This window comes from Erythrolamprus reginae, chromosome 3, assembly GCF_031021105.1.
Source record: "Erythrolamprus reginae isolate rEryReg1 chromosome 3, rEryReg1.hap1, whole genome shotgun sequence".
In the NCBI taxonomy this organism is placed as follows: Eukaryota; Metazoa; Chordata; class Lepidosauria; order Squamata; family Dipsadidae; genus Erythrolamprus; species Erythrolamprus reginae.
Window position 1 is genome coordinate 53,921,064 of NC_091952.1, and position 8,135 is coordinate 53,929,198.

Consider the following 8,135-nt stretch of genomic DNA (forward strand, 5'->3'; position numbering starts at 1 on the left):
TGATTTCACAGTATATACACTGCTCAAAAAAAAAAAAGGCAACTTAACACAATATAACTCCAAGTAAATCAAACTTCTGTGAAATCAAACTGACAATCAATTTCACATGCTGTTGTGCACATTCAACTTTGTACAGAACAAAGTATTCAATGAGAATCTTTCATTCAGATCTAGGACGTGTTATTTGAGTCTTCCCTTTATTTTTTTTAGCAGTATATTTATTTGTTTTCGTAGATTTTCATGGGTACAAATATGAAGGTCTTTGCATATTTGGGTTTCTTCCCATGTAAGTTTCAGAGATTCCTGGCGATGTTTCGGCAAAGTCCCACTCATCATCTTCAGGCTGGTGCTTTCGGCTTTGTGCTTTGTGCACCAGACTGAAGATGACGAGTGGGACCTTGTCGAAACGTCACCAGGAATATCTGAAACCTACATAGGAAGAAACCCCAATATGCCAAGACCTTCATATGTGTATGTGTGTGTGATTTTTTGTTGAGTTACAAGGCAGAAGCTCCAGGTTCAAAGTATTTTTTAATTAATATTTTAAAAAAACCCTGTGGTATAGACTTTTCGCGAATGTCGGACCCGCAAAAGTCAATAGAACTCTGTACTGTAGTGCAAAGAAGAAGAAAAAATACCAGACTCGAGTATTGCTTTTATTTTCAAAATAGTCTGGGATTTATTTATGTGAAAGTCTTCCAGAATCTCTATTTTTCCATGTCTATAAAATAGATCAATTATAACTGATAGGTTATGGCAAGGGACAAAAGGTCTTAATTCTACCCACCTCTTAGTCTTAGCTACATTGCATGCCTACTTCTTTTTAATAGATGTAATAATGAAGAACTCGGTTGTTATACAAAAGCATCTCTTGGACAGAAGCCCCAGTTCTTGCTATTCCACCCTTTTTCTATATTCACAAGTGACAATATAGTTTAAACAGTGTTAAAATGAATATGAACCCTCAAAGTCTGTCTAGATAATTTCATCTTTGGAATGCAGTTCTCATGTTTTCTTAATATCATATGCTATATTTGCATATGCATAAGCTACATTCATATTCATTAGTATTCTGATGATATGCTATAAAACATGCATGAAAATCAGAGCTCTAGGAAGACAAAAGAAGTGCTAAGCATACCTCTCCTGCTTCTCTTGTGCACCATGACAACTAACACGAAGGCAGCAAAAATTGTTACAGCAACAGCAATGGAAACCAGAAACCAGACAACATGGTAAACTCTGCAATAATCACAGTTACATTAATTAAAACATGTTAATGGTCAATTGGGCATACTACCTCTGTACGTGAAGCGCAAAATTATATTTTACATGGCTTTCAGAGGGAAACAGAAAAATGAAAATAGCTTGAACTTGGTAGCACAATACTGAAGTGAAAGGAAAAGACCCACCTACAGACAACTATGCTAAATACTCTATCATGAATTTGATAAAAATATGTCTGGAAATGCTCTAAATGGCTGTCAAACTCAGGGTCCGTGGGCCAAATTCAGGCTGAGGAGTGCTTGGATATGGTCCACGGAGCCACCCTAGAAACAGCGAAAAACCTCCCTGCATTGTCTCTGCCACCAAAAACAGGTTCCCGGTCAGTGTTCCCTCTAATTTTTTTTGGTGGGTGGGCGGAAAAGTATAGTGTCTGAGCGGCAGTCCCTTTGGGACTGGGTGGCACAGAAATATTAAATAAATGAATGAATGAATAATAAACAAACAAACAAACAACAAACAAACAAAAAACCCACCCTGTTTTGCCTCAGAAAATTTCAAAATAAAATACTGTACTGTGTGTCTATAACAGTGAGCTCATAATAGGGCAACTCTATCAATATCAAAATGCCACTTAAATAGTTGAGCTAGTTCCAAACTAGATTTTGATTTTCTTTCTCTCTTCCTTGCTCCCATTCTTTTTCTTTCTCTTTTCCTTCCTCTCTTTTTCCTATCTGTTTCTCTCTTTTCCTCTCTTCCTCTCTCTCTCCTTCCCTCTCACTCTTTCCCTCTCGGCTTCTGGGCAGGTTTGAAAAACTCTGAGTTGATGATGATTTTTAAGTGAGCGATTGCTCACTGCTCACTGCTCAGCAGGAACTGCTTGTTCCTGGTCTCCGTTTTCGCTGGCAAAGGATTACAGGAGGCCATCCCAGCCAAAAATGGAGATTGGGAGCCTGTTTTTGCTGCAAAGCACTCGGGCCACCACCTGAGCAATGTCAAGCTGGCCACCCCCCACCTCCAAGGTCAAACACAACTTTGATGCTTTCCTCAATGAAATCGAGTTTGCTCTAAAATGCAACAATCTGTTAATGGAAGAGGCAAAATCTACAACTGTATCTTTGCTTCGATAATTAGTTAAAACTAACTTCTGTGTCTCCAAAGAGTGAATAAGTAAATAGATCCCACAGCGAGCACAGTTTCTTGATGCATCTTTTCAAATTGCAATTTAAATGGTTGATACCTTTGTTCATCTTCCCTGGTTGCAATCCCGATATCTTCCCTTTGCTGTTCTGAAAATAAAATCATAACAAAAAAAGAAAAGAAACAGGTATTGACATTACCATTGCTTCTCTTCATAGATAAGTTTCATGTTTACCTTAGATTTTTTTTTACACTGCACAACATCTATTTCTTTTTTTTAAAAAAATCTTTTTTTGCCCATCAAAATGGACCCAAACAGCCATAGACCAAAACAGACGATGTACAAGATGTACCTTTTTTAAAAAAATATTTATTTATTTAGTTAATTAATTAATTAATTAGATTTGTATGCCGCCCCTCTCCGAAGACTCGGGGTGGCTAACAACAACAAATAAACAATGTAACAAATCTAATATTAAAAAATAATCTAAAAAACCCCCAATTTAAAAGACCAATCATACAAACAAGCATACCATGTATAAATTCTATAAGCCTAGGGGGAAGGGAAAAAATTTCAATTCCCCCATGCCTGACGACAGAGGTGGGTTTTAAGGAGCTTGCGAAAGGCAAGGGGGGGGGAAACTCTGATATCTGGGGGAGCTGGTTCCAGAGGGTCGGGGCCGCCACAGAAAAGGCTCTTCTCCTGGGTCCCGCCAGATGACATTGTTTAGTCGACGGGACCTGGAGAAGGCCAACTCTGTGGGATCTAACCGGTCGCTGGGATTCGTGCGGCAGAAGGCGGTCCCGGAGATCTGAGACCTTTCCTGGTATGTGAAGGCACTGCCCATCCTCCACCCCATCCCCATCCCAATTTATCTGTTAGTGCTCACCTTTTTGAACAATCACCCTGATGCTTCTTAAAGGGATTATATTGGGGCCATCAAGAACCCCAAACCAATATATTCCTGTGTCTTCTGATTGAAGAGCTGACATGAAGACATAAATGCATCCGTTTCCCAAATCATTTATAATAATGCGTTGATTTGGTTGTGTAGTGAGACCTTTCCATCCCGATCCGGAGAACCTTATGGGCTCTTCAAGATTGCATTCTTTCGTCACTTTCTCTTTGCACCAGACTTTCTCTGCTAGAGCATGTTGCTGGGAACAGAAAGCCTGGACACTGAGAGATTCTCCTTGTTTCTTGATCATCTCTTGCGTCTCCATTCCTGATACGGTGGAAGTAAATGGGATCCTAGATGTTGGAGGTGAGACAGTTTCACCAGGCAAGAAATGACCTAGGAAAAGAGTAGTTTTAAAAAAGGATAAGTTTGGTCTATCATATCTACTGGTCTTATGCCTTGCTGGTTTCAGCAATGAGCATGCAAAGCATTCAATGCAGCAAGGAGAATGAAGCATTTGAATAATTAAAGAAATCGTGACTTTTGTGAGGTTCATATGGCCCTTTGGGAATTGCCTCTACAAATCTAATAAATTATTATTATTAATATATGTGTGCAGGTATAGCTGTTTTTGAGATTATTTAGGATTCTCAATTCAATAGCATCTCATTAATCAATCTTGGCTGGCTCAGTAGATCATTCAGGATCTTCAGAAAACCCCCCAGTAAATACTATGTAAAAGGGAATTTGGCTAGGTTTGACATCAGGGCATTCAAGTGATAAAAATAGGTTAAGATGACGCTGCAGTAAACTATGCCCTGTTTTGTCCAACCCAATTAATAAGCAGTAATTAAATCCAAATTAAAACTCAGAAACAAAGTTATGTTGTGGAATGGTCTATTTACAAATAATAATAATAATAATTAATAATAATAATAATAATAATAATAATAATAATAATAATAATAACTGGAACTTGTGCCGGAACTACCATTTCCCAGTAGCAAAGAACTGGTGGGATCATAAGCCCGAAAAAGTGGTCGAAAATGAGCAAGCAAAACTACTGTGGTACTTCCGACTTCAGACTGACCGAATTCTGAAGCATAACACACCAGACATCCTGATTGTGGAGAAAAAGAAAGTTTGGATCATCGACATCGCAATCCCAGGGGACAGCAGAATTGAGGAGAAGCAGCTAGAGAAATTAGTGAAATATGAAGATCTAAAAATCGAGCTGCAACAACTCTGGCATAAACCAGTGAAAGTGGTCCCAGTGGTACTTGGTATGCTGGGCGCAGTGCCAAAGGATCTCAGTGGACATTTGAAAACCATCGGAATTGACAAAATCTCCATCTGTCAACTGCAAAAGGCTGCTTTACTGGGATCGGCAAACATAATTCGCCACTACATGACACAGTCTTAGGTGCTTGGGAAGCTCCCGACTGGTGATGAAATACGAAATCCAGCATAGTGATCTCGTTTGCTGTGTTGCATTGACATAATAATAATAATAATAATAATAATAATAATAATAATAATAATAATAATAATAATAATTTATTAGATTTGTATGCCACCCCTCTCCGAAGACTTGCTTGAAGCAGCAATTAAAGCAAAGGAATGTCCGTTCACTGCCAAAGTCCAGTGTTATCTGCAAATCTGATAATAAACATCCAAAAACAAAGTAATAAATTATGGTCAGTAGCTCAGCTGGAGCAGATGCTCACAATGTCTTCTCGGTGAGAGTAGGTTTATGAGAAAATGCCTTCTCAGAGACTAGGTTTACAAGGCTGCAGACAGGTTTTAAGAGAGAGAGAACTCTTGAGCTGTTCTTTCCCCTTTGTATGCAAAAACGTTGCTCTTCTGCGAGGAACCTCCCCTTTTCCTCACCTTTTATGCTCTCTGATTACACACTACGCATAACAGTATTCAAGGCCTCAATCTGCGTCGTCGTAACTGCTTTGTCTCTCACGCACTCTTCCAACTCTTACATCCAATATGGGGCCCACAATCTCCCCCTCCTCATTGGATCCAGACAAGGCCCCAACTGGGTGCTTTTTAGTCTCTGAAGGATCCCCAATTTCTACCTCTCCCTCACTTTCACTGTCAGACTCCTCTGACAGCCACACTGGCCTATGCCCAGGGGTGGGCTACTGCCCGGACGAGGGTGAACGCAGTGGGGTAGCGAAAATGGAGCTCCACCCTAGAGCACCCAATTTGTAGTGAAAGATGTTGAAAGAAAATGCAGGGTGTCCTGCATAAGCCACGACCACAGTGTGGTAGTAAAGGTTTTGGTAGCCCTTCACTGTCTATGCCCCACAGACAGACTCGGTTCATCCTCCTCAGAATCCATGATCACAGGGTCTGGCTGTGAGCCAACCACAACACGCCCGCCCTTTTAAATGTGTACTGGACACATGGCAAAGGTAAAACAAGACTAGGGCTTCAACTGTACAGGTTTCTTTTCCAATAATTTTTCTCTTATAGGTACACCTGTTCAGAATATTAAATTGATAATGAAAATTTATTTATTTATTTATTTATTTATTTACTTACTTACTTACTTACTTACTTACTTACTTACTTACTTACTTACTTACTTACTTATTAGATTTGTATGCCGCCCCTCTCCGAAGACTCGGGGCGGCTCACAACAATAATAAAAACAATATAGTAGTAGAACAAATCTAATATTAAAAAACATATAAAACCCTATCATTATTTTAAAAAAACCAAACAGCACATTCATACCAAACATAAAACAATATAAAAAAAAGCCTGGGGGAAAGCCCATGCCTGGTGGTATAAGTGAGTCTTGAGTAGTTTACGAAAGACAGGGAGGGTGGGGGCAGTTCTAATCTCCGAGGGGGAGTTGGTTCCAGAGGGCCAGGGCCACCACAGAGAAGGCTCTTCCCCTGGGGCTCGCCAAATGACATTGTTTAGTCGACGGAGAAGGCCAACTCTGTGGGACCTTATCGGTCGCTGGGATTCATGCGGTAGCAGCCGGTTCCAGAGGTAATCTGGTCCAATGCCATGTAGGGCTTTAAAGGTCGTGACCAACACTTTGAATTATGACCGGAAACTGATCAGCAGCCAATGCAAGCCATGGAGTGTTGAAGAAACGTGTGCGAATCTTGGAAGCCCCACGATGGCTCTCGCGGCTGCGTTCTGCACGGTCTGAAGTTTCCGAACACTTTTCAAAGGTAGCCCCATGTAGAGAGCATTGCAGTAATCGAACCTTGGGGTGATGAGGGCATGAGCGACTGTGAGCAATGACTCCCGGTCCAAATAGGGCCGCAATTGGTGCACCAGGCGAACCTGGGCAAACGCCCTCCTCGCCACAGCCGAAAGATGATGTTCCAATGTCAGCTGTGGATCGAGGAGGACGACCAAGTTGCGAACCCTCTCTGAGGGGGTCAGTAGTTACCCCCCCCCCCAGGGTAATGGACGGATAGATGGAATTGTCCTTGGGAGGCAAGACCCACAGCCACTCCGTCTTATCTGGGTTGAGTTTGAGTTTGTTGACACCCATCCAGGCCCCAACAGCCTCCAGGCACCGGCACATCACTTCCACTGCTTCGTTGGGGAGTAACGCAGGTTATGTTTGTGTATTGTAACTGTTGTGGTTCAGCCTGGGACCCCTCCGGGAATGGCTGATTTGCTGTCGGCTTCCAGCTCAGAGGGAGAGGCTGAGGACCAGGAGGTGCAGACTGACGAGGAAGCGGAATCCCAGGCTGAAGAAGAAGGACAGCCAGAGTTCCACCAGGGGGAGCTCTCCCCAGCAAGCAGCCTGGATTCCCTGGGGGAAGATGCTCATGACATCATAGATATGCGACAAAGGAGAGCTAATCAGAGACGAACTCAATTGGCTAGGTATTTCCAGCATTAGAGGTCACAGCTGGGTTTGGGTGTGGTGCTTGGGAAAGGATAAAAGGCGGCCCCACCCTTCCTGGCTTGTGGAGTTTTATCTTGGAGATTCGTGAGACCTGTCTGTGAACTTTGGTGGCTACAATCCTGGTTTGTGCCTTGGACTATTGAAACCTTGGGGGGGGGGGGTGCCAGCAAGAAGCTTGTGAAATTGACTGGACATCAGGACCCTGTTGTAACGTATTGTAACCTGTCTGCTGTGAAGACAGGTTTTCCTTTGTGCTTATTTTTTCCTGCTATAAAATACTTTTGGATTTTACCAGAGTGTCTGGCTGTTTTTTCAGTGGGTGTGGAGGTCTGGGAAAACCCAGACAGAACAGTAACAAAAATGGCATTCTGACAAAAGTAGATAATAGGTTACAACAACACATCTGCCACAAAACATGCTCCTTCTGGAGCAAATAAACATGGTGATGGGGGGAGGAGTAGGGATAGAGACAGCCTTCCTGAACTATGGATATATTTTAAGATACACCTATTTACTTGAGGCTCAATTTGAACCAAGCTATTATCAAATACACCACCACAAATCCCCATACGTGACAGACTTCACTCGTAGGGCTTAGTCTCTGCACACCAGAGAAAATATGGTATTGGCCTCCACGTGAGATCTCTATATTCCGAAAGTCCTTTTATCTGAGAAATGGTTAACCCCCTTTCCCACTTACCCACCAATTCTCACCGTGTTCACCATGATGAACCACCAATTTGATTGACTTTATGGAAACTATCTTCATGCCGCTTAGAATTCCAAACCAATATCTCCCTGAATCTTCAATTTGGAGATTCTTCATGAGTAAAAAAAAGCAACCATTCAGAAGACCTTCAAGCATGATCTTCTGGTTTGCTTCGGAAGTCAGATATTGCCATCCTCGTTCTGGGACTCTTATGGGATTTTGGAATTGGCATTCATTGTGTTGTTTTTCTTTGCACCAAACGGGATTT